The following is a 26,543-nucleotide window of genomic DNA, read 5'->3' on the forward strand; positions in this document are numbered from 1 at the left end:
TATGGAGAACCTCATACATGCCTCAGGCTTTCATACCCAACCAAGGTAAGCTCTTACCCGTGACAGGCGTTGTTCCAAGCCAGTCGAGCTAAGCCGAACCCAACAACCTGCGCAGTAAGTTCATTCCACAAGAGTACTGATTAGATTACCTGATAGGATAGAAAATCTCCAGCTGCAAGAAATAAGAAAATCAAAACAAAAGAATGGGGAGCGAGCCGGCAAACAAAAAAAAATATAGAACAGTATACCTGTAACAATCTGGACCTCTGCCAGACCACGAAGATGGCCTCGAGCAGGCATCATCCAAGGAAATTCCAGCAAATTCTAAGAGCAGAGCTGTGAAATGCAACGGCCGCCTCAGAGCAGATTTCGCGGGAGGGCTGCAAAGCCAAATGAGAACAGTCCCATAGCAATTCATGCTTGAGGAGAACCCCTAGACAGGCGCCACCGTCGGATCGCTGGAGATAAGCAGCATCGTCGATCTGGGTGGGGTTCCCGAGTGGAGCAGGTGAGGTCGGACGGTCCACCCAAGCCATGTACAAGACAGCACAGACATTATTAACAACAAAACAATCTGGCATGGCTTGCCACATGACGAAGGCAGTGTGATATCAGATAAAAATTAATTGCAACAGTATGGATCACTCAATTAATCAAACCATGGACATTTAACAAAAATCCGCATGTATAAAGTCCTTAGTAGCTGTATGTATGGTAGTTCTAGAGCCACGTAAAATCAAATACCAAGGTACGGGAGGCCAGCTCCACAAAACACATTAACTTCTTGCATGCGGATATAGCTTTAATTTAATAATAATAAAAAAAAAATTAACGGTGGTGACATTACAAGTGGTATCGGAGCCTAGGTTGCAAAATTGTGGCCTCTGGGCGCTGGAAAAAAAAAACATCAACAGACTGTATATTTACAATTTATTTCCTCTCTAATGAGTAAAAGAAACAGTTAATGTGATAACCATCTACTGTTGCTTGTTTTGTGGTAAGCACAGGGAAACAGAGGATTGACAACATGAGAAGAATAGACAGTGCGTCACACAAGTTTGTGGCGAGTCAAGGACCTGCAACGGGTCCTGGCAGCAATCCCAAATTATGGGTACAGCTGGGTGAGGAAGCGCACAATACCAATTAGGCAATTTTGGAGATGGTACAAGAGCTGAAAAATGAAATGGCTCGATTACGGGAAGATAATGCAAGGTTAACTATGGAGCAGGAGAGGATTATAAAAATCCTATCCGACAGATAGAACCAGCAGCCACCGAATCCCAACACTGAGCAACAAAGAATGTTAGGAGAACAGAATCACCCCACAGAACCCGAGGAGTCAGAAGGAAGGGAGGAGGAACGCTTAGATAATGCCTCCAAACAACAGACATCCAAAAGGCAGCGGATCAAGTTGCAAGGGGAGTTTCGTAAAATCAAGCCACCACACTTTGATGGAGAACAGGAGGAAGCAGTTGAAGCCTGGTTGATTAATATGAACAAATACTTCCAGTTGTACGAATATGATCACAACCTCAAGGCACGATTGGCCATTTTCCAATTACAGGGAAAGGCCACCTTGTGGTGGGAGGAAGTTAAGATGGTAAAGGGGGTAAGCGAACAGAATGTCACTTGGGAGAAATTTCAAAGATACTTTAAGGAAAGGTACCTGACTGAGCGCTTCTATGATGAGAAGGCAAGGGAATTTCATGACCTGCGGTTGGGGCAGCAAACTATGGACGAATTTATTACTCGTTTTACTTCCCTACTCCACTATGTGCCCTATATCCGGGAAGAGAAAGCTAAAGTACAGAGGTTTGTTAGCATCCTACCCGTAAGTATGAGGGAACGAATTGAATTTGATAACCCAAAGACGATGGATGAGGCTATACGCAAAGCCCGAATTTGCTACCAGCAGAGCAAGCAAAAGGGAGAGCTTCTGGGTAAGAAATGGGGCGATAAGAGAAGCAGCAAGCTGGCTAGTGGTACTAAAGGTAACCGTGGTGGAGGTAACAAAGGATTCGCTAAAGGGAAAATCAGCAGAAACTCACAAAATAATTCGCTCCGATTAAAGCCCCTCAATGAGTCCAGAACTAATGATCAATCTGGAAAAACAGATAACGAAGGGATAACAAGGCCCCCAGTGCAATGTTGGGGCTGTGGTGGCCCTCATTATGTGAAAAATTGTCCTCAGCGTAAGGGAGCCGAACAGGTTTCCCAGGTTTATGAAGCTTCTATAGTTGGCGATGTAGGAAGGAGTCTACCAAAGATTAATGTCGCTCTGGAAGATCGCCAGGCAGAGTACCAGCCGACCATGGTGGAATTCGAAGGTAAACTCTTAGACCTTGCTGTAACTATTTTAATTGACCCTGGTGCAACATTAAGTTATATTAGTCCTAGAATTGTGGAACACTGTAAGTTGCAACCTGTTAAGTTTAAGGACCCCTGGCTAGTTCAGTTGGCAACAGGGGCAAAAAGGCGGGTAGTGGCTAAGGTCAAAAACTGCCCTTTAAAAATAGCAGGATAGTCAGTGACAGCAGATTTAAATGTGCTTCCCCTTGGCTCGTACGACATATTGATTGGTATGGATTGGTTAGAAAAACACTGGTCCATAATTAATTGTAAAACCAAGACTATCAGCTATAAGGATGAGCTTGGAATAAAACAAGAGATGCAGGGGATTAAGCGGCCAATGCAGATTTGGCCCATAACTGCCTCACAGTTAGCCAAATGCATCAGAAAAGGATGTCAGATTTATGCCATCCAAGTGGGGTATGCTGATTCAAAAAATAAAACAGCCACATTGGAAAATATTCCTGTGATACAAGAATTTACCGATGTGTTCCCAGAAGAGATTCCCAGGCTGCCACCCAAAAGGGACATAGATTTTACCATTGAATTGGTGCCAGGAGCAGCCCCAGTCTCTCGAGCACCCTACAAAATGAGCGTACCAGAATTGACAGAGCTGAAGATGCAATTACAGGAGCTGTTAGACAAAAAATACATTCGCCCCAGTGTGTCCCCTTGGGGAGCCCCGATATTATTCGTTAAGAAAAAGGATGGGACTCTCCGCATGTGTATGGATTACCATCAGTTAAACAAATTGACAATTAAAAATAAGTACCCCCTACCCCGCATTGACGAACTGTTTGACCAAGTGAGAGGGGCAACATTTTTCTCAAAGATTGATTTGCGGTCAGGGTATCACCAGATCCGTATTAGAGAGGAAGACATAGCTAAGATAGCTTTTAGAACTCGGTATTGCCACTATGAGTTTGTGGTGTTACCCTTCGGGTTGACCAATGCCCCCGCCACCTTTATGTGCCTGATGAACAATGTGTTTCATCGGTATTTGGATAAATTTGTGCTGATCTTTATTGACGATATATTGATTTACTCTCGGACTATGGAGGAGCATTAGGAGCATCTCAGGTTAGTATTGCAAACCCTCCGAGAGCACCAATTGTACGCTAAGTTCAGTAAATGTGAATTTTTCAAGGAGCAGATACAGTACTTGGGCCATATCATCACTAAGGATGGAATTTCCGTGGATCCTGAAAAGATAAGGACCATTATGGAATGGCCAGTACCCAAAGATGTGGCAGACATCCGATCTTTCATGGGATTGGCGGGCTATTATAGACGGTTTGTAGAGGGATTTTCGAAAGTGGCTTACCCAATCACATCCTTGCAGAAAAAGGGAAGAACTTTCAGGTGGACCCCTGAATGTCAAAAAAGTTTTGAACAACTCAAATATTTACTCACCACAACACCTGTTCTAAGTATAGCCGATCCCAGCAAAGATTACGTAGTGTGTACTGACGCAAGCAAAGAAGGATTGGGAGGTGTGCTAATGCAGGAAGGAAAAGTGATAGCATACGAATCAAGGAAGTTAAAAGAGCATGAGCAGAAATATTCTGCTTATGATCTAGAGTTGGCAGCTGTAATTCATGCCCTGAAAATGTGGCGACATTATCTTGTGGGAAGGAAATTTCTATTATTGACAGACCATCACAGCCTGACCAATTATTTTAGCCAGCCCACACTAAATGCAAGGCAAGCACGGTGAGTGGATTTCTTAAGAAGCTTTGATTTTGAGATCAAGCATATAAAAGGGAAGGAGAACCGGGTGGCAGATGCTTTGAGTCAAAAATTGCAATGTCTGTATGAGATTTCTTGCAGTGAAAGGAAAAGCCCCTTTGGGGAAATGATCAAAAAGGCAGCCGAACAAGATGTTGTATATCAGCAAATAAAACAACAAGTACAACTACCAAACAGCAAGGAAAAATAGCCGGATTATGCTCTGGATGCTGTTGGGATATTGTATTATAAAGGAAGGTTGTATGTACCCAATCAGAACAATATTAAAAATTTGATATTGGACGAGTATCATAGGAGTCATTATGCCGGACACCCAGGATATCAAAAGATGATCACCGCACTCCGAAAAGAATATTATTGGCTGGGTATGAAGAAAGATGTGGCTGGGTACTTGGCTCGATGTCTTGAATGTCAGCAAATTAAAGCAGAACACCAGCATCCTGCGGGCTTATTACAACCGTTACCCATCCTGGAATGGAAGTGGGAAACCATCTCTATGGACTTTATAATAGGCTTGCCTAAGTCAAAGAAGAATAATGATTCCATCATGGTGGTTGTGGACAAACTAAGCAAGTCAGCACATTTTATACCGGTGCAATCTACATACAGAGCGGTGTAGATCGCCCATGTGTTCATGCAAAACATATTTAAGCTGCATGGGTTACCAAAGACAATAATTTCAGACCGGGATGTAAAATTTACATCGGCCTTTTGGAAAACATTGTTTGAAGAATTGGGAACTCAGCTGAACTTTAGTACGGCATATCACCCTCAAACTGACGGGCAAACTAAACGGGTGAATCAGGTGGTGGAAGATATGTTAAGGGCATATGTGATGCAGCAACCAACCAAGTGGGAGGACTATCTTCACTTGGTTGAGTTTGCATACAATAATGGCTACCACACATCATCGCAGATGAGCCCTTTTGAGGTGCTGTATGGGCGGAAGTGCCGCACCCCCTCAAGCTGGAGTGGACTGGAAGACAGATTGATGTTAGGTCCTCAAATGCTCAAGGAGATGGAGGAATTGGTTAAAAAAGTGCGTTCTAATCTGAAGGCAGCTCAGGATAGGCAAAAGAACTTCGCTGACCAGAAAAGGAGGTTTAAGGAGTATCAGGTCGGTGACCATGTGTATGTGAGAATTCGAGCAAAAAAGAGCACTTTACAGTGGAGTGGGTGCGCTAAGTTGGCACCTCGATATTGTGGACCCTTCCAGATCTTAGCAAGGGTTGGGCCGGTGGCTTACCAGCTCGCTCTGCCTAGTCACATATGAGTCCACAATGTCTTTCATGTTTCCGTGTTAAAGAAATATGTTTATGATCCTAAACATGTGATTAATTGGCAGGATATTCAGGTGAGAATTTTCTCCGGTAAATCAATCAAAATGTTTTCTCTTAAAGGAAAACTGACTTAGGGTGTTGTATATTGCAGGTAGAACCGGAAGGAGAAATCCGAGTCAAACCGCTGAGCATTCTAGACCGGAGAGAAGTCACGCTGCAGAAGCGGGATATTACCCAAGTTAAAGTGCAGTGGCAGCACTTTGGGCCTGATGAGGCCACTTGGGAAGATGAAGAACTCATGAAACAGGCATACCCAGGGTTATTCATAACCGAAAGACATCGGGACAATGTCTAATTTCAGGAGGGGGAGATGTCATATCCCCAGATTATTGTAAATATTTTATTTATCTCAGTAAAAACAAGAACATTATCTGTTGTATAACTTATATTTTTTTTTGGTAAATGGAAATTAAAAATGACAGGAATATCATGTAACTCCGGTGGAGGGAAGTTAAGACATGGATAAAAAAACAGTTGCAAACCCTAACCGCCCTTTCCCCCAACCGTGGAATGGTTTCTAGGAAAAGGAGGGGGAAGAGGGAAAAAGGGGGCTGTGCTGTAGATGACAGACAGTAGGAAAAGGTTATGGGACTTACCATGTCTGGTGAGGATCAGATGGTAAGGGCGCAGAGCGCGTGCAACCAGCAAAGACGGTAGTCTTTGAGCAAGCTACGGGGGAGACTAGTCTCGAAAGACAGTCTCAAGGTCGGGTGGATTGACTAGCTGCTGAAAGCAGTAGTGGCCTTAACCAGGAAACAGCAAGAGGAGGAGTACTTACAGAAGGCGACCCAGGTATGTGGATCTAACTTGAATTAAAATAGAAAAAGATTATTTCTATAGATGGAAGTTTTGTTTACTTGTCGTGTGAAATGGAACCAGAGGGAAGAAAGCTGGGAGGACAGTAGTTTCATCTTTTATTTATTTAAAATCTTTTCTGGATAATAGAGGCAGTAGGTAATCTGGAAGAAAGTTAACCCAGAACCCCACAGTTAGCTAGTGTTGTATAAATAGTCCTCTTTTCTCAGTTTTACAACTAGAATACGCTAGTGATTGGGGTGTTGATGGTATTAGGTAAGGCTATCAAAATGGTTTCTCCATGAGGAGTTTTACCTCATGTAATAATCAGTGTCCAAGAAACAGAGTGTAAAAAGTAATTGAATACCCAAGAAAGACAGTAGGAAACGTGGACAGTCGCTCAAGGGTACGATAATAAACCAAAGGAGAGGAAAACAAACGTTGTACCCGAATTATAGAAGAGGGTAGAGCCTTGAACTAAGACCAGTATCATTTCCTGTGGTTTGAAACTTCGGGATCTAGAATAGAAAGATAGGTCCACGAGAGGGAAAAACAGATTCTTGATACTGGTGTCATTTCGTGGTGATTTTCAAAACTGTGAGGTTAATACAGAAAAAAAAATAAAAAAAATAAATAAAAAAATAAAAAAAATAGTTTGACTTTTAAATTTGCATTACAGTATGCCAAATAACCTCCTTCTAAACAAACATCAAAGATTATATGTATTGCAAGAATCAAGCTCGAGGAAATAATCCTGTACTCAGTAGATAACCAGACAGGCCACGCAAGGAGGGCTTTTAATTGTTTATGAGTCTTGATGCCCGGAGAAGAGGGGGCTCGAAATCCGAAACTCGAAGGTCATAAACTACCTCGAGAGAGAGAAAACCCTCCTGGTAATGGAACCCCTGGGACTTAGCGACAGAGAGACAGTTTTCATGTAAGGATTTAGGGAAATTGTGGAAAATAGTTTATATAGCCTCTGTGTAATAACTTGTATGATCAGCAGAAAACATGCATTCAGTAAGAAATAGACTAGAACCCTAATGCAGATAAAGGGAAATTCTATATTAAAACATTCAAGCTATAGCAAATGAATAGAGTTCAGAGATGGCCAGAGCCACAACTCAAACTTAAAGGAATTCACAGCCATTTTCTACACAAATTTTCCTCAACTGAAAACTGATACTGCTCATACCCAATTAAATGAGGAATCAAGATTTTCTACAATATATTTATTAATTTCGCGGACTATCGAATGTCCAAAATATCCAGGAAAAGTAGATTATGAACAGAAGAATAACCGGACAATTGAAGTGAACTGTGACCACTATCTCATGCTAGAATAACCATACAAATAGTAGAGCTACAGCCAGTGCTAGATCTGGAGAAATCCTCAATTGACACATAACAAAAACAGTAAGAGAACTCTTCTGTTCGAGAGCAGAAGTGAGCTCGGAAAGATTTACCAATTGAGGCCACATCATGCCATAATTATTACAACTGGGTAAAACACTCAAAACCCTAACCTATTCTATAACGAGAAGCTAAATAAGAGGCAAAACATCATATAGTTGTGGAGAACCTCATACACGCCTCAATCTTTCACACCCAACCAAGGTAAGCTCTTACCTGTGATAGGCGCTGTTCCAACCAGTCGAGCTAAGCCGAACCCAACAACCTACGCAGTAAGTTCATTCCATAAGAGTACTGATTAGATTACCTGATAGGACAGAAAATCTCTAGTTGCAAGAAATAAGGAAATCAAAACAAAAGAATGGGGAACGAGCCGGCAAAAAAAAATAATTATAGAACAGTATACCTGTAACAATCTGGACCTCCGCCAAACCATGAAGATGGCCTCGAGCAAGCATCATCCAGGGAAATTCTAGCAAATTCTAAGAGCAAAGCTATGAAATGCAACGACTGCCTTAGAGCAGATTTCGTGGGAGGGCTGCAAAGCCAAATGAGGACAGTCCCGTAGCAAGTCATGCTTGAGGAGAACCCCGAGACAGGCGCCACCGTTGGATCGCTGGAGATAAGCAGCATTGTCGATCTGGGTGGGGTTCCCGAGTGGAGCAGGTGAGGCCAAACGGTCCACCCAAGCCATGTACAGGACAGCGCAGACAGTATTAACAACAAACCAATCCGGCATGGCTTGCCACGTGACAGAGGCAGCACGATATCAGATAAAAATTAATTGCAACAGTATGGATCACTCAATTAATCAAACCATGGACATTTACCAAAAAGCTGCATGTATAAAGTCCTTAGTAGCTATATATATGGTAGTTCTAGAGCCGCGTAAAATCAAATACCAGGGTACGGGAAGCCAGCTCCACAAAACACATTAACTCCTTGCATGCAGATATAGCTTTAATTTAATAAAAAAAAAAAAATTAACGATGGTGACATTACAATGTCTAAAAATTCAATTCCTGATCTAGTGTGCCCACTTGATGTCTAAAAATTCAATTCCTCATCTAGGAGGTGCCCACTTGATATTTGAGTAAACCTACACTTGATATTTGACTAAACATACATAAAAAAAAATAATAATAATAATAAATAATAAATACTATAAAAAAAGTTTTCTTTCTTTTCATTTATAAATTCATAATTCTTATTTTATTGTTTTAACTATTATTTTGTTATTTTCCTTTTAAAAACCCATTTTAAACCTCAAATTTCTCTTAATAAAAAAATCATGTTAGAGTATCAATAAATAATGATTTTTTTAGAAAAATATTGTGATAAATTGAATATGGATGATTACAATTGGATATAGTTTCCATTTCATATTACTTAGCAATCAATAATATGATTCTATATGTATTGTCAAAATAGAATTGTTAGCTCTGCTATACAGTGAGGATTTTCTATGGTCAGAGACAGGCTTGGTCTGCTTGGTTGGCCCGAAAAATGGATCCAAATATGCCCCAAAGTCTCCAAAATCCTCTTAAGGATCATTCAAAGTCAAAATCATCGCAAGAGGAGAGCCCTTGGAAGGGCGTAAATACACTATCGAGAGGCTCAAAACACCCTAAAATTGTGCAAAAGCATTTCTGCAGGCTTAAAATGAGCATCGCACAACCACCGTTAGATCTAGCCGCTCAATGGCCCAGATCTAGGTGGTTTATCGCATATCGGCCAAGCAGAGTGGGCAAGCTTAAGGCGGATGCATGACACCGCCGATCAGCGATTGCCGATGATCGGATCGGCGGGTCACAATTGGCAAAGGCAAGTCAGAGGTTATTGGCACAGACCAGGGGGAAGGAGCGATTGCGACCGGCGATTAAATGTGAACTGTTGATCACGCACACAGATCAACAACCCAAATCACATCGGCGCTATCACAGAGGAGGACTTATAGAGGGGCATAGGACACTACCGATTAGCAATCACCGATCATTGCATCGGCAGATCGCAATCGGGAAAACTAAGGGGCAGGGCCTTTACATATACATGCATACGATCTGATGGGCCGGACCCGATGGCATTATAAATGATTTCTTATAAAATTTCAAGTCCGTGCCCAAGTCATTTTCAATGTATTTGGTATTTTTTTGTTATACAACGAAAATACAAAGGGAGCCTTGGAGCCTTGTGATTGCGATTAAGCCCAGACCCGAAAGGGTCTAGGAAGTGAATCCTATAATATTTGAAGTCCGAAGGGGGGGCCATTAGCAATGTTTTCCAGCGTTTTTCATAAGTTTCCAAATACAAAGGGAAGTGAGGGAATGGGTCGACTACGACATGCGACAACGATCTGAAGGGCGGACCCTGTTATACTCCTATAGTTATAGGTGTCATATTTCATGATTGACTGGTTGAGCTCTGTAATATGTTCATACCTTTCCTTGTTATAAAGGATTCCATATTATCAAAAAAATAAAATTAAAAAATGTAAAGAGGGTATACCCTAAAAGAAAAATCAAAGGGTGAAAAAAATAAATGGTCAAAAGAAAAAATGAAAAGAAATGAACCCCCAAAAAAAGAAAGACCAGGAAAGTGTGCAAGTCCAAATGCCACTACTATTTCATTTTCTGTAAATAAAGCATCATGTACAGCTTGTTGAAAATTTTTGCCACAATTTATGAATGGCCAAACAACTTAATCTTGGCCAGTTCATGTTTGAATTTCTTGTTTTAGAAATAGAGAATAAAATCTATCCAAACTGTTTAATCTTGGTAGATAAGTAGATAGGTAGAGAAGCAAAGGAGCTCAACAGTTTAATCTGAGCCCTTGGATGTAATAAGTGCAGACTTAGGTAGGCTTACAAAGAAAAGAAAAGAAGATTGAAAAGGGTTTTCCAGTCTAAATGCACCCAAGTAAAAGAAGAAAAAATGCTAGGCAAAGTAGGCTGGGTAAGTAGATTGCTGTTGCAGAATGAGACTTGTGATAGGTTTTGTCTCTAAAAATGTGTTAATCTTATCTCCCATCATAAGTGCAAAGAAGATATTTTGGAGCAACTCAAGTGAGGCATGACTAACTCCCCTTCATACTTTTCCCCCAAATTATTCACTAACTCCCCCAAAGATATTAAGATCTGCTTAATATCACCAAACAACTCCTTCCATCCATCTAATTTCACAAAAAGCCTAAGTAAACCCCTTTTACTTAGGAAATTGCACAAATATCACAAAAAACCCCTCTTTTTCCCTTACGCCTAAGTCTAGCACTTAGCGCTTTCATTTACATTTCAAGTTTCATATTAACAATCAACGTGTTTTTATATAACTCCCATATAAAAGTCATTTACCCTATCCCGTATTATATGTATATAATAAAAAGCCTCATGTATTAATATTCCCCACCTCGATTAACTATAACCATATGTCACTGTACAAATGGGGATTAATGGTTTATTTGGAACCGATTAATAACCCACCGCATGCAAAACCATGGGATAATCAACCACCTGGGTTAATTATAACCAAGCCCCGAACCATTGAAATTGCCCCCAACACCATTAAAAACACTGTATATTATGCTGCTCTCGCACATTAAAACTCCGCCATATTCCGTGAGCGCCCACCGTCCGATTGGTGCCCTCGCATCCGACGGCGGATATCCATTTCGCGCCCCCCTCAACCTTTTAATGTTAACTCCCCGCCATCTCCATAGAGCGCCCACCGTCCGATCTCGGCCCATCCATCCAACGACCGATATTCATTTCGCACCACCCTCCCTTGCCGAACGTTACCTCCCGGGAAACGGTGTTTTTGGCCCCGTACCATGGACACGCATCACCCACCCGCTATGTTCGCTACCCCTCCGCCCAAAACCGCCCAAGCCCAAAAGCGGTGCGGGCAAAACCATTTACTGCCCTCCCCCTGCTGACGTCATCTACTAACGTTAGTTGTCCCTTGATGACGTCACTTGCCACATCACTTGCCACATCACCTGCCACATCATCTATCCCATACCCCCCACTGACATCATGCTTACATCATCCGTCCTTCAAAGTCAAAAATCTCGCCAAGCCTCATTTTGTTAGTTAAAAGGGCATAAACGTGTTTTTCAGTGTTATACGCAGTATACAGCACTCCAGGTATTAAAATCAACTGAGTTCACTCCGGGCATTAAAACCCGTGTACTTCATAACTAGCCTAATACCTTTAAAAAACAAAGCTAAATCATAAAGAGAGAGCCCTCTCTAGATACAGATTGGCTAGCTTCTGTATCTAAAAGATTGGTCTGTGGTTACCTTGGTCGTATTCCCTTTCTTACAACTTTTGGGAACAACCTGAGTGATAACATCATTGGCGACTCCACTGGGGACCTGAATAATTGTTTGTTGCTACTGTTTTCTGTATAAGCTACAGATGGATCCTGAAGTTAGCTAGGTAGCCTTTGAAATGCTTTTTCTTTGCAATTGCAAAAGTAAATAAGTGTTGCTTCAGTCTATCTCCGGTCTAGTTTATGTATTAAACATCTAGTTTCAAATGCTTGATCAGTTCCTCTTGTCAAATAAAGTCTTTAAGAAAGTTTAAATCTCATATCAAAAGCCTCTTAAAGAAATCATAAGAGTTGTTTTGAAAAATCATAAAAAATCAAAATAATTAGAAAATACTCAAAAAATTTGGCTTCCTGGAGAAACTGAGCCATTTCCTCAGAATTGTTTTACATGTTTAGATCTGATCTATGATCTCCCCCTCTCTCAACGAAACGTCCCTATCACCTGCGTCGACTGAACCGAGTCTATCGACTGACTATAGATCATGAAGTCGAACTGAACCCCGGGCGGGACACAAGCACCGAAACCTTCCGATACCCTGTTTACGTTGCTGAACCTAATTTCCCCCCTCGCCGCCTACTTATTGGGTGGGATATAAAGTAGATTCTTCTCTCCTTTCTTTCAAGCAAGACCTGACATAATTTCCTTGGCCTTGACTTCTTCTTCGGGATGACAGGACCGGGCAACCCAACTAAGAGTTTCCTTGGCCTTTGGATTGGGAATTTCAAAGTCGGGAACCTAAGTTGTTCAATATAAATGCCCCCCACCCAATAAGTCAATAAGGCATTTTTGATTTTTCCCATTCAAATATTTGATAAGCTGGGTGTGTTGGGCCGAGTGCTCTCTCCCTTTATTCTGCATTTCTTCGGTCGCATCGGCAATAAGATTGATTGTTATTACATACGTAATACGAATGCCGAGTTGACGATAGGAACTAGCAGCGAGCTGTTTCTCAATGAATCAATTGTTACAGACCTTACCCTATTCATTGATTGATTGAATATCACCTTTGGATCACCCGCCTAATCCAGCCAAGGGTCCTCAGACATTCAGCAACCCTGGCTTACCCATTCCCTCAGGTTGCCTTGGCCATAAAGTGATTGAAGTCGGCTCAGCCATTCACTGAGGTTGGCTTACCTACCTTCTTTCAGTCACGTTCCCTCAGCCTGCACAGTAAGGGTCCGTGCCTCTGTACTGTACCTTGCTGGCTTCCTTCCTGGCTACTTGTTATCCATGCCGGGAGGGAAATATCACCATGAACCGTTTCCGTATTGTTACCGTCTGAAGGAGAGGAATTGTGGGGGGGTAGGCTCCCCTGTTCACAAGCTTGCAGTGCAAGGGTAACCATTCCATATACTAGGTTGCTAAACTGGGATAATATTGATTGAGGTGAGGGCCATAGTCAGTGGATTGAGAATTCACTTTAGTCCATTCTGGCCAAGGAGCACCCGGCGAAATCTGAAGTACATAAAGGAGTGGCTCATCTCCTAGATGGCTTCTTAAACCCAATCCATGTATAGAGTGGCTTTCTCCGCTGGTGCTGATCCACCACTGCCAGTAGACAATCACCCGAAACAAACCTTCCCTGGGATAACAGTACTGCACCTTCCTTGCCTCGGGTAGGGGTTACACCGCTTACCTACTGACCCATCGGGGACATCTCCTTTCTCTCATCTGGCATTAAGTACATCTCTTCTCCCGTCTGTTGGAAACTTGGGGGGACTTATCCGCAGTGGAGTCTCACCCAAGGCATTATTGATAGCTGGAAACGATCCGCATTATTGATAGTTGGGGCTTTATCATCCCATTTTATTTAAGCATTTTAGTCATGTGCTTAGTAAGCTCAGCGAAGTTAGGAAGAAACCTCTGAAGGAAATGAATCTTCCAAAAGAAAGATTGGAGGGCCTTATTGTGTCTGGGGAAATAAATAGAATTGATTGCCTCAACCCTTTCTGGATCAATCTTAACCCCTTGAGCAGATACAATATGGCCCAACCAGTTTACCTTCCATCATCCCAAAAAAGGTCAGAATGTCCAAAACTCTGTCCCAAAAAGAGAAGGGGGAATACATTCAGCTGTTCAGAGAATTTGAAGATGCATTTGCCTGGAAATATGAAGATCTCAAGACCTATGACCTTACCATTTTCCGACGTCAAATACCCCTGAAGGAGGACATCAAAACCTTCATACAAAAGCAAAGACAATTGAATCCCATGCTTCCCCCCTGGTACAAAAAGAAGTCAATAAATTATGTGATGCCAAGATCATCATTCCTTTTAGGTATTCAGATTGGGTGGCTAACTTGGTACTAGTCATAAATAAGAATGGAGAAATAAGGCCATGCGTAGATTTCATAAACTGAAACAAAGCATCATGAAAAGACCACTACCCTTGGCATAAGATGGATCAAATGTTGCAAAAGGTAGTTGGATCAGAAAGAATGCCCATGCTAGATGGTTTCTCAGGTTATAATCAGGTAAGAATGGATCCAGAAGATGTCTTGAAGACCACTAGGCATTGAATAAGGGCAGTTGGGGCTAGTTTACTCCTCAACGAGACAGTTGGGGCTCTTCTCCTAATTGTGACTGGGGCAGGGCAGTTAGGTGAGGTTATACTTGCCTTACTCCAAGGGTGGGTGGATCTACATCCAGGCTAGATTGATTGGACAGCCGACAACGTAGTGGATAGTCGGACCAGTAACCTTGCCTTATGACTTACCGACGAACCAGTCACCCTACCCGATGACTTGTAAACGTACTAGTCACCTTACCTCCTCATTATATACGTTGCGTACCTAGGTCTCGGCTAGTCCTTCACGTGGATCACCTGGCAGGGGATAGATTGAGATTACTGGCTACTTCGACTGGCGGGGGATAGATTGATTTGACAAAGGTGAGGTGATACTTTCCAAGATGAGGTGACTTATGAGTGAGGTGACTTATGACTTGGGTGAGGTGACTTAATGGATAGGATATTTTGATTGGATAAAGGTGAGGTTACTTCTGACTTGGTGACTTGGGTGAAGTGACTTAAAGCTCCAAGGTGAGGTAACTTAAGAAATCAAGGAGTCATTCTCAGACTTACCTTATCAATCAAGGAGTCATTCTCGCACTTCAGACCCATTTCATTCTCGGACTTTGCCCTTCCGTAGCCTCCCTTTTTCGTTCTGAAACTGATCATTTATGGTCTGAATGAAAGGGAAATGACTCCCCATTATGTGTGAGCGCAGTGATGAAGGAAGGGGAATCAAACCCTTTTCTCATGCAGTATTTCTTCCTTAGCATGCATAGCATGGGCGGAGGGGCCGAGCTGACCCCGACCTTATTTCTTCATTAACAAGTGATTAGACCTTGACCTTTCCGACCTGATGACCTATCTATTCTATCTCTATCTTATCAATATAGTCTTTCCCATAGGGCATTTAGAGGATAGATACCCGTCCACTAGGGAATGGGCTGGTGCTGGTTGGCGCTGATTCCCCTTTCAATCTCTTTATTACAATCAACTTATTTTGAGCTGATTGATAGAGGGTTGGAGAGAGCGATAAGAAAGCTGACGTCGTGAAGTGGCATTCCTCATGACCTACTCCCCAATCAATCAACTGAGACAATGATCCGCTCGTCGATCGATTCCTTAAAGCAAGCCTCGAGCAGAAGGCAGGCAATGACTACACGAACATACATATCACTTGATCTATCTATACATATAACTAATGACTACTCAGTAGAACTACAAGGAAAAATGGTCTGTTACCGATACTACTCTTTTCCTTCTCTCTCTATTCTTTATATATCTGCTATTGCAAAGGAAATAATGATCTCTTTCTTTCACCAATAGGGGTACTATCCTTCCCGGGTACTAATAGTAGGGGTACTAATGGGATTTGCCCAACTGACCAATTGTCAGTGAACCGGTCAGGTTGTCTGAGTTGTGCCTTTCTTTCAGTCAGTCATTTAGTTCAGTTCTTCTGTCGTTCGGTTGTAACCCGTTGTGTTGTCTGACTGTCGAGGGTATTTGTGTTTTCTAACCTGGCTTGTCTCATCTCAGTTGATTCCTGGCTTAGCTCGGTGTTGGTTGTTCTGCCCCTGGCTTGTCTCAGTTCAGCCCTAGCTTGTCTCAGTGTCAGTGTGCAATCTTCCTTCGTTCCTTCCTCTCCCTCTCCCTTAAGGTCGAGCAACTAAAGTTTCAATTTACTTATTGGGTGGGGGGGCTTATGGTCGAGCCCCGTTGCCGGTCCTTAAGGTCGAGCGAGCTCCTTCCTCAAGGCCAATTGCTTGGTCTTGATTCCCCTATTCATTTCGGGAAGGACTATAGACTTCTTTAGTTAAGGGGCGCAGCGAAAGGTAGGGCTATTGAAAGGCATCGAAAGCTACTGCTGACATTCCAACTACTCTTGCTACTGTGGAATTCCCCTAAGCCTCTCGTTCCTACGATTGATTTCCTAGCTACAATGAATAACTTGACCACTTCCCCTGCTCCTCGGGAACTACTTCTTATTCCCACCCGAGAGGTTGGTTAGGCAAAGGCTGACCAAGCCTTGTAACGCTATAGTGACTCACTCATGTACAGCTCTGTGAGAAGGGGTGCTTGCAGTAATCTTACTGGTGTGCCTCCTGCCCGCTAATGGTAATAGAAAGAGTTCCCCAGCTTGGGCATGTCAAGTAGCCGTAAAACACACGCAAATGCCCTCTCCTCTCCCTTTTGGTCGAGCACCTAAAGGTCCTCTCCTTAATAGTCGAGCCTGCTTACGCATCCTTATCAGTCGAGCCTGCTTACGCATCCTTATCAGTCGAGCCTGCTTACGCATCCTTTCAGACGAGATTCCACTCTCGATGCATGCCTCTAGAAAACTACTACAACATAGGCTGGCTAAAGAGAGATAGATCGAGTAAGTGAATAGGTCTACATTGAATTATATATGTCATTACGACAGCATCTGAATCTCTATTTTATGAAGCCGCAACTACCACATGCTCATATATAACTACCACCATAGCAATGACCGGTCTTTCTTCTCTCTCTCTCTAGCTAGGAGATCACTATCATTATATATGTGATTATGCCATACTGAACCTAAACTACTACATGCTCATATATAACTAACTACCACCATGCCCAGGTACATTAGTGACTCAACTGATAAGGAGAGGTACGTTAGTGACTCGACCAACAGGAGAGGAAAGAGGAGGTGGGTGATTCTATGTGCGTTAGCCATATCTAGCCACCAAGCTACTTACGGAGGAGGCTTATAAACCTCCCCATTATGGTAACCCTTCGACCCAGGAGGCTTATAAACCGCCCCATTATGGTAACCCTTCGACCCAGGAGGCTTATAAACCGCCCAATTATGGTAACCCTTCGACCCAGGAGGCTTCTTCGGCTTATTCCTATTATCCATCCTCTCCTTATCCTTCCACCAGGAAGGCTCTTTCGGCTTATGGGTGTCCTGAGTAGGTAGCTTAGTAGTTTGACCTAGTTTAGCCTCCAGTCTAGCGATCTCTTCATTCTTCCGCTTAATAATCTGAATAAGCTGCTTATTATGTTCTTCGTGAAAAGCCTTTGTTTCTTCAAGATATGGGGTATTCTGAAGCTTCTGATTCTCTTTAATAAGACTAGCATTCATCTCACGCAGATCATCAAGTTGAGCATCCTTATCCCGAATAAGCTTCTTCAGCTTCTGAATCTCTTCAGAAATACGAGCATTAAAATCAATCGTAGCCTTAGCCTGATCATCTATCATCTTAGATAGACCATCAATCCGCTCCTGTTTCATCTGATCCTGATCCTGCAGCTCCTGATTCATCTTAATCAAGATATCATTTTGCTCCTGCTTCTCCTGATTCATCTTAATCAAGATATCATTCTGAGAATGCTGCTTCTCAGTCAGACTATCAATCTGCTCCTGTTTCACCCAATAACTCTTCATTAGATTATCAAGCATATCCTCCTTTTCATTATTACTCATCATTAGATGATCAATAATATCATCCTACCGTGGTGGAGGTTCTTCAGAATGACGGGGCTAGGGCTGAAACAAGGTATTATGAGCAACTCTCGTGTGATTGGCTGGCTGGATCCAATGAATGGGTTAGTGGGGAGCACCCCATCCATACTTATAGGGTTCCAGGCATAAATAAATGAAAGGGTAAGACTCGTTCCCTCCGATCAACCTGGGGCTGGCTATTAAGGTAAGCATTCTTCCTTCGTGACAACGTGTCTGATTGGGTCTCCCCATCCCCATCCATTCAATATATATCTCTCTGTCTAGCAGGTGAAAGAGTAAACGAAGAGGTATTAAGAGCCATACCTTCCAGCAACTTGTGTGTTCGTGGCTTCTAGAGTGGACAGGGATCAAACACACAAAGGTTAAAATCATCCACCTGGCGACTCCACATCAATTTCACAATCAAGACTCCACTGGAGAAATGAACCTGAAAGAACTATATGAAAAGATCAGGCTGTTGACTTGGATTGTTATCCAAGACATTATGTTCTTTCTCATTGATAAGATTTTTCAATGTATATTGTATTTTAGAGATGATTTTAGATTAACTTTTTATTATTTTCCTTTCAAAAATGTAGATGAAAAGTCTCCTTACGCATTTGAACAGCAGTCTTCTAATTCTTATGAAGATCATTTTTCAGTTAAGGAGAATCCAAAAATCAAGACCAATCATCCAATCCCTAAACATATTCTGGTACCTCATAAAGTTCCTGATAGGTATAAACCACTCATTTTGCTTCCTACACTCAACGCTTTCCCTAACGATTATCCCAAGTATCTCCCAAGATTTGATGGAGAGAATGGTGTCACTACCCAAAAGCATATCCAAGTTTTTGAAGATTATCTTAACTTATTTGAAGTGGATGAAGAGGATGTTAGTATTAGGCTTTTTGCTCTTTCTTTGCAAGGCAAAGTCAGGAGTTGGTTCAAAACCCTGCTTGAGGCAAGCATCTCAAATCTTGAGTAGTTTCTCAAAGTCTTCCTTGATAGATGGATAATCAAAGTCAATCTCCTCATGATCATAGAAGAATATAATCAGTTAAAAAGACATCCAGATGAAACAGTACAACGATTTTCAAATAGATTTAATAAATCTATCACTCAATACCATTGAATGTAAAACCTCCCCTTGATTCGGCTCTACTGCATTACCCAAGAGCATTTGATTCAGAGATAGAATTTCATCTGAGAGAAAGAAACCCCTCCACTATGGAACAGATGTAGAACATGGCAGTGGATGTAGAGGTTAATCTGAAAATTAGAAAAGAGAAGCTGAAAACAGAGAAAGAGGAAAAACTTGACATTTTGATAAAGAAAGCAGAGGAAATGATGCAGAAGATCACAATGAAAGTTGAATGTTTATTTCAAAATCGCCATGACACATTTGTTTCACAAAAAGAAAAGATTGATATTCATGAACAAATTTCTACCAACTCAATCTACCATAGATCAGAAGATAGATTCATAGAGCAATATGTGGAGGAGAAATCTCCTGATCTGATGTGTGCATTTGATAACATTGCTTCTTTTAATGATTTGCCCAAATATGATCAATATGATGATGATTATGTTTCTCAAATCCAATTTAAAATTGCAGAGGAATCAGAAGTTAATTTGGGGAACAAGGAAATTCAGGTTCAACAGCTTAAAAGAAGTGATCAGCTTGTTCATTTCAGCAAAGTGAATGAGGAGGAAAGTGCAGAAAATTTTGAAATCAGTGAAGGAACTTTACCATTTTGTTTTGATTCATTTCAGTTCATCAAAGATAACTATCAGGCAATTAAAAATCAAATGTCAACAAGTCTTGATATTAACCATCTAGAGGGCAATCAAATCGTTGTTCAAGACTTATCATATCTAGATTTGCAGCCCCAAAATGCCATTGAATATCAGATTGCAGAAGAAACCTTGGAAGCTAGAATGAATGATCAAATGAGCCAAGGTGATTCCCTGCCTCTCTGTTTTGAATCATGTAAAATTTTTAAAGAAAGGGACGAGCAGCTTGTAGAAACCCATGAAATTCCATCTAAACCTGTGTGTAATAAGTTTCAACAATCCTTCCAAGTTCTTTATGATCCATCAACTGACAGGTTGAATGATGAAAGAAATCAGAATTATTCTCCATTAACAGACTGTAATCAAGATGATAATGGTTTTACAAGACAGACATTACAGTTATTAGAAATATCATCACCAAGAGCAGTTGAAAACATGCAGGGTGACAAAGACAAGGGTGATATTTCAGTTTCATGGCAGGTAGGCTATCCAGGACATTTGTATAGTTGTTGTTTGAATCATCTCAAGATTAGTGTATATATTTTACAAGATCCTTTTGTACAGTTTCTAAATTCAGCAAAGGAAATCAGGGATTTCCTTATCTTCTCAAAGGTTGACAAAGCTATATTTAATTGCAAGATCTCAATTTTAAACACCAACAGGCACAAGCAACAAAGGTAACTGATGTATATAATGCTTAAGTGGTTGCATTGGTTGTTTCATTTTACCTAACCAATAGTCAGAAAGCTGATTAGAGTAAAGTAGGTAGGATTTCAGTTTGTTTTAATTTAGTTTTCAATAAGTTAGAAAATAAATCCTTAAATGTTTGAATCCAATCAAAAGGCCCTAAAGATTTTGATGATTTACTAATTTGGTTTGAAAGCTACAGCACTTTTTTTGTTTCAGGCCAGATCTCATAGTTGTGTAGGAAAAGATTAAGAATATTTTGATGAAAAGACCAAGGTTGCAAGTTCCTACCCAAGTAACAAGGTGCTCAAGAAGGATTCAAGGAGGAAGAAAAAATGAAAAAATGTGTTTAAATGTGGACTGGATAGTAACTTGCTATAGTTGAAGCCCGAAGAGAAGGTCCTAAGCTTCAGAAAGTGTGCTGTCATATATACAATAAAGCAACCAGCAAAAAGAAAATTTCAGAGTAGAGCAAAAGTTATGCAAAAGGCCATCTGACCTACTGTTCTTGACTTTCCACGACGGAAAGCCATCCCCAAGTGGAGCGAGTGTTATACTCCTATAGTTATAGGTGTCATATTTCATGATTGACTGGTTGAGCTTTGTAATATGTTCATACCTTTCCTTGCTATAAAGGTTTCCATATTATCAAAAAAAATAAAAATTAAAAATAAAAAAATGTAAATAGGGTATACCCTAAAAGAAAAATCAAAGGGTGAAAAAAATAAATGGTCAAAAGAAAAAATGAAAAGAAATGAACCCCAAAAAAAGGAAAGACCAGGAAAGTGTGCAAGTCCAAATGCCACTACTATTTCATTTTCTGTAAATAAAGCATCATGTACAGCTTGTTGAAACTTTTTTCCACAATTGATGAATGGCCAAACAACGTAATCTTGGCCAGTTCATGTTTGAATTTCTTGTTTTATAGATAGAGAATAAAATCTGTCTAAACTGTTTAATCTTGGCAGATAAGTAGATAGGTAGAGAAGCAAAGGAGCTCAACAGTTTAATATGAGCCCTTGGATGTAATAAGTGCAGACTTAGGTAGGCTTACAAAGAAAAGAAAAGAAGATTGAAAAGGGTTTTCCAGTCTAAGTGCACCCAAGTAAAAGAAGAAAAAATGCTAGGCAAAGTAGGCTGGGTAAGTAGATCGTTGTTGCAGAATGAGACTTGTGATAGGTTTTGTCTCTAAAAATGTGTTAATCTTATCTCCCATCACAAGGGCAAAGCAGATATTTTGGAGCAATTCAAGCGAGGCATGACTAACTCCCCTTCATACTTTTCCCCCAAATCATTCACTAACTCCCCCAAAGATATTAAGATCTACTTAATATCACCAAACAACTCCTTCCATCCATCTCATTTCATAAAAGGCCTAAGTAAAACCCCTTTTACTTAGGAAATTGTTCAAATATCACAAAAAACCCCTCTTGTTCCCTTAAGCCTAAGTCTAGCACTTAGCGCTTTCATTTACATTTCAAGTTTCATATTAACAATTAACGTGTTATTATATAACTCCCATGTAAAAGTCATTTACCCTATCCCATATTATATGTATATAATAAAAAGCCCCATGTATTAATATTCTCTGCCCCGGTTAACTATAATCATATGTCACTGTACAAATGGGGATTAATGGTTTATTTGGAACCAATTAATAACCCACCGCGCGCAAAACCATGGGATAATTAACCACCTGGGTTAATTATAACCAAGCCCCGAACCATTGAAATTGCTCCCGACACCATTAAAAACACCGTATATTATGCTGCTCCTACGCATTAAGACTCCGCCATATTCCATGAGCGCCCACCGTCCGATCAGCGCCCTCACATCCGACGACGGATATCCATTTCGCACCCCCCTCAACCTTTTAATGTTAACACGCCGCCATCTCCGTAGAGTGCCCACCGTCCGATCTCATCCCATCCATCTGACGATCGATATTCATTTCGCACCACCCTCCCTCGCCGAACGTTACCTCCCGGGGAAATAGTGGTTTTGGCCCCGTACCATGGACACGCGTCGCTCGCCCACTATGTTCGCTGCCCCTCCGCCCGAAACCGTCCAAGCCCAAAAGCGGTGCGGGCAAAACCATTTACCGCCCTCCCCCTGCTGACGTCATTTGCTGACGTTAGCTGTCCCTTGCTGACATCACTTTCCACATCACTTGCCACGTCACCTGCCATGTCATCTGTCCCATACCCCCCACTGACGTCATGCTTACGTCATCTGTCCTTCAAAGTAAAAAATCCCGCGAAGCCTCATTTTGTTAGTTAAAAGGGCATAAACGTGTTTTTCAGTGTTATACACAGTATACAGTGCTCCAGTCATTAAAATCAAATGAGTTCACCATTTCTGTTTCGACCGCCGACCAACCAGAAAGATTATAGTACAAGCTCTGCAAGACTACCATTCAACCCGCCATTTTATAGTAACATAGTTGAAGGCAAAAAGAAGGATTTCTAAGCTCGCAGAAGAGGGAAACAGAGATAAACGGGGAATATTTGCTACCCTGGCTAGTAGATCTTCAAAAGACATGAATTTCCAGAGAAAGGCAGTGAGCAGGGGTCAGTTCAGCATTAAAGAAGATGAAAACAATTCAAAGAGTATCAGAGGAGCATTAAAGAGTATCATACCAAAGTCACAAAAATATCAGATCAGCCATAAAGAGTATCAGTGCAGAATTAAAGGCAAATCAAGTAAGAATTAAAGAGTATCAGAGCCGACAAAGCAAAGCAGATAAGAATTAAAGAGCCAGCCTCTAGCACAGCATAAGTTAGCCGCTTCTATGTTACTTGTAAATTACTTTGGGTTAAAATCTAGACATTATCTCATAGCTGTAATGAGATATTTTTGTACATATTTTGTTGTATGAATACCCCCTTTATCAAAGTTTTGAAGAGGTTGGGTGTGTAGATTTCCTTAGACTTTGCTGTAATATTTAACTTTGGAATAAAGAGCTATTGGAAACAAAATGTTTTCTGGCCTACTGGATGAAGAATTGAAGCACAGGACTTGTCACAAAATTATTGAATCAAACTCCGGATCAATAAGTCCCCTCTATCTTATGTTTTATAGTTTTCTGAGTTTTTATGTCATCTATGTTTCATGATCTGAATGATAAAGAGAAAGTTTAATTCAGAATTTGCTTAACTGCACTCTATTTTCAGTCTTTATTATTCTCTGTGTTTTCTTTAGAATTAGCATAAACAGTGAATTCTTAATTGCTCATGTTTCTTGATTCTCTCATGTTGAATATTTGCTAAGGAATTCTTAATTTCTCCTTATCAGTAATAATCCATTTTCCCTCTTTCAATATGTTGAAGGATTCTTAACTGCCCTTCACCCATTTGAGCCCATTCCATCTGATTCCAGCCTTTAAATTGTTCCGCGTTTGACTACCTTGCTCTGTGATGCCATCCTCTGTTAGAAACCAAATCCAGGAAACCATCTTCTTTTACTCCATCATGCCCAATGGACTGAACGATTTTGTTTTACCTCTCTGTTCTATTGAATCTCGCCACCCAAACTCAAAACAAAACCCTTGTACTTCATAACTAACCTAATGCCTTTAAAAAACAAAGCTAAATCATAAAGAGAGAGCCCTCTCTAGATACAGATTGGCTAGATTTTGTATCTAAAAGATTGGTCTGTGGTTACCTCGGCCGTATTCCATTTCTTACAACTTTTGGGAACAACCTTAGTGATAACAGACCCGCTAGACAATTGAACCATACGTGAGGACTTTTAAAGTCCAAAAGAAGCAGTGATGGGTGGGAATTAGCAGTGTTGCAACGTTTCACTCTTTATAACCAAAACAGTCACGGTTTGCAGTTGAAAGGGAAACACAAAGGCCCGAAGACCTACGTCTCCATTTAGCAGTGCCCAGGATACAGTTTGCTGGGAAACAGAGCCCGAAAAGGGAAAAGAGAAGGGCCAGTATTCAACACTCTGCGCAGTTAATCTTCAACCACCACATTCAACAAGCAGGATGGTCGAGAAGGGACAGGACATGCCTCGAGTAGATCACAATCCTTAATCAGTTATGGAGCTTGTTTCATATTACACTCCACCTATTCAGGAAGGATCGCTGAGCGCCAGAGAACGTCAAATTCATTCATGGAAGCAAGCATATTGTAGCAGAGCCTCTTTCAGAGAAGTTAAAGTAGTTGGTGGTCAATTATGACCCCTCCACGCATAGAACATCAGAGCATTTTTGTAAACAAACTCTCTATATACCCAGAACACCAATGTAATCAGGGTTGATGGTTATAGTTTTGATGTAAGGTTCAACTTCTGGAGACTGTAACTACTTTGATACTTGCAGTGTCTGGTCTTCATTTTCAGCTAATACAAGCTTCTTTTGTTGTTAATTGCTCACTTTCCACTTCTATTCTATTCTAGGTTGTGCCTGTTATGAGTTTTCATGTACTCTTGATGTTTTACATTAGAGGAGCTGTCATCCTACCTCTGTGTTGAAGTCTTGCATGTATTATTGAATTTGTTATGTAGGTTTCTGTTTACTTAGTGCTAGAGAGCTGTCATCCTGTCTGTGCATTAGGAAATAGATTTGTAGACCTCTTTACTGATTGCAGCTGGCCATCACAGGGTCTTGTGCATCTGCTGGTGTGGTCAGTATTCTCCATATTCACCTAATCCTCAAACTGTGAGTAATTGGTGGTCTAAAGCCTTGTAGTCTGGGGGTGTTCACCCATGTCTGGAGTTAAGCATAGTAGAAGTGATTATCTGGCTTGGACAAGCATCATTCCTTCCACTCATCCATTTCCAACATTTTTGTTGAGTTTGTAATGTTCCCGAGCATCTCCCAGATACAACCTAGGAGAGTTTCTTGGGGTGATAACATTAATTGGCATCGTTTCCGGGGAGAGGAGATTGAAGCTCAGCTTCCCTGGGAGACAACACAATTCTAGATTTTGATGATAGACAAAGTTTGGGCACATTTCTGGTTCTAATCATCTATCTGGTGACTCCACTAGAGGAAGACCAACCTTTGGCGACTCCACATCACAGTCCTGGCTCAGTTTGTGCGGCATACTCAAAGAAATCCTCAGAAATCACCAACTGACCCATTGCCTGACCCTGAGAAGATTGTCAAGTCGAAGAAAGGAGCATCGGGATCAGGTAAGCCCAAGAAATCTTATTTGTCTCTGCATGAGAAGTTTTTAGTTGAAGATACACAGTTTGAGGATCTAGAACCTAGTACTGATAGTGAAGAATCAGCTGCAGAGATTTATAAAGCTCCTTGCTCATTTAGTTCCCCTTTGGATCTTAGTCCAAAGAAAGAGTCCCATACAGTCCATAACATCCCCTTGTCTCTGCCATCCATTTCATTGTTCCATACTGCTCAATCTACCAGTATCCTTTCACCTACCCCAGTCATCACAGGCTAGCAAGCACCCACGAAGATAACAAGAATTGTTGCTGCTAGATATGGACCTTTGGTCTTGCCTGTTCCTTTGAATCCCATGCCTACGGGAGAATATCAGAAATATATGCCTAAGTTTACTGGTACAGAGGGAGTAACAGCAGAAGAACACCTTGAGTCTTTCTATAGTTATGCTGATAACTTGGATATAAGTGAAAATGATGTGTGGATGAGAATCTTTGTCCAGAGCCTTGATGGAGAGGCTAGAAAGTGGTTCAGAGAATTGCCCCCTGGATCTATTGCTGATATTGAAGCCTTAGATGAAGCATTTTTGAAGCACTGGGGAGATAAAAAAGACTTGTTGTATTACCATACTGAGTTTGGTAACCTGAAGAGGGAAAATGGGGAATCCTTGCCTGATTTTAATAAAATATTCAATTGCATGTATAGTAAGATACCAGCTGAGGTAAAGCCTACCCCCACCTCTGCCAAACTTGCCTATGCCAGTGCCTTTGACTCTGATTTTTGTTTGCTGCTGAGAGAAAGAAGATGTGCTACTCTAGCTGAAATGCAGGATGCAGCACTAGAGGTAGAATCTAATATTATAGCTGCAGAAAAACTCAGAAGTCATGCTGATAGAAGGAGGCAGAGAGGTGAGGCTTCTTCTTCTTTTGCCTCACCTTCCGATCCCAAATTTGATAAAATGACTAAAATGAT

The sequence above is a fragment of the Pinus tabuliformis genome, chromosome 2_1, assembly GCF_031772625.1.
Source record: "Pinus tabuliformis cultivar Carrire ecotype Pingquan chromosome 2_1, CPIR1, whole genome shotgun sequence".
Classification (NCBI taxonomy): Eukaryota; Viridiplantae; Streptophyta; class Pinopsida; order Pinales; family Pinaceae; genus Pinus; species Pinus tabuliformis.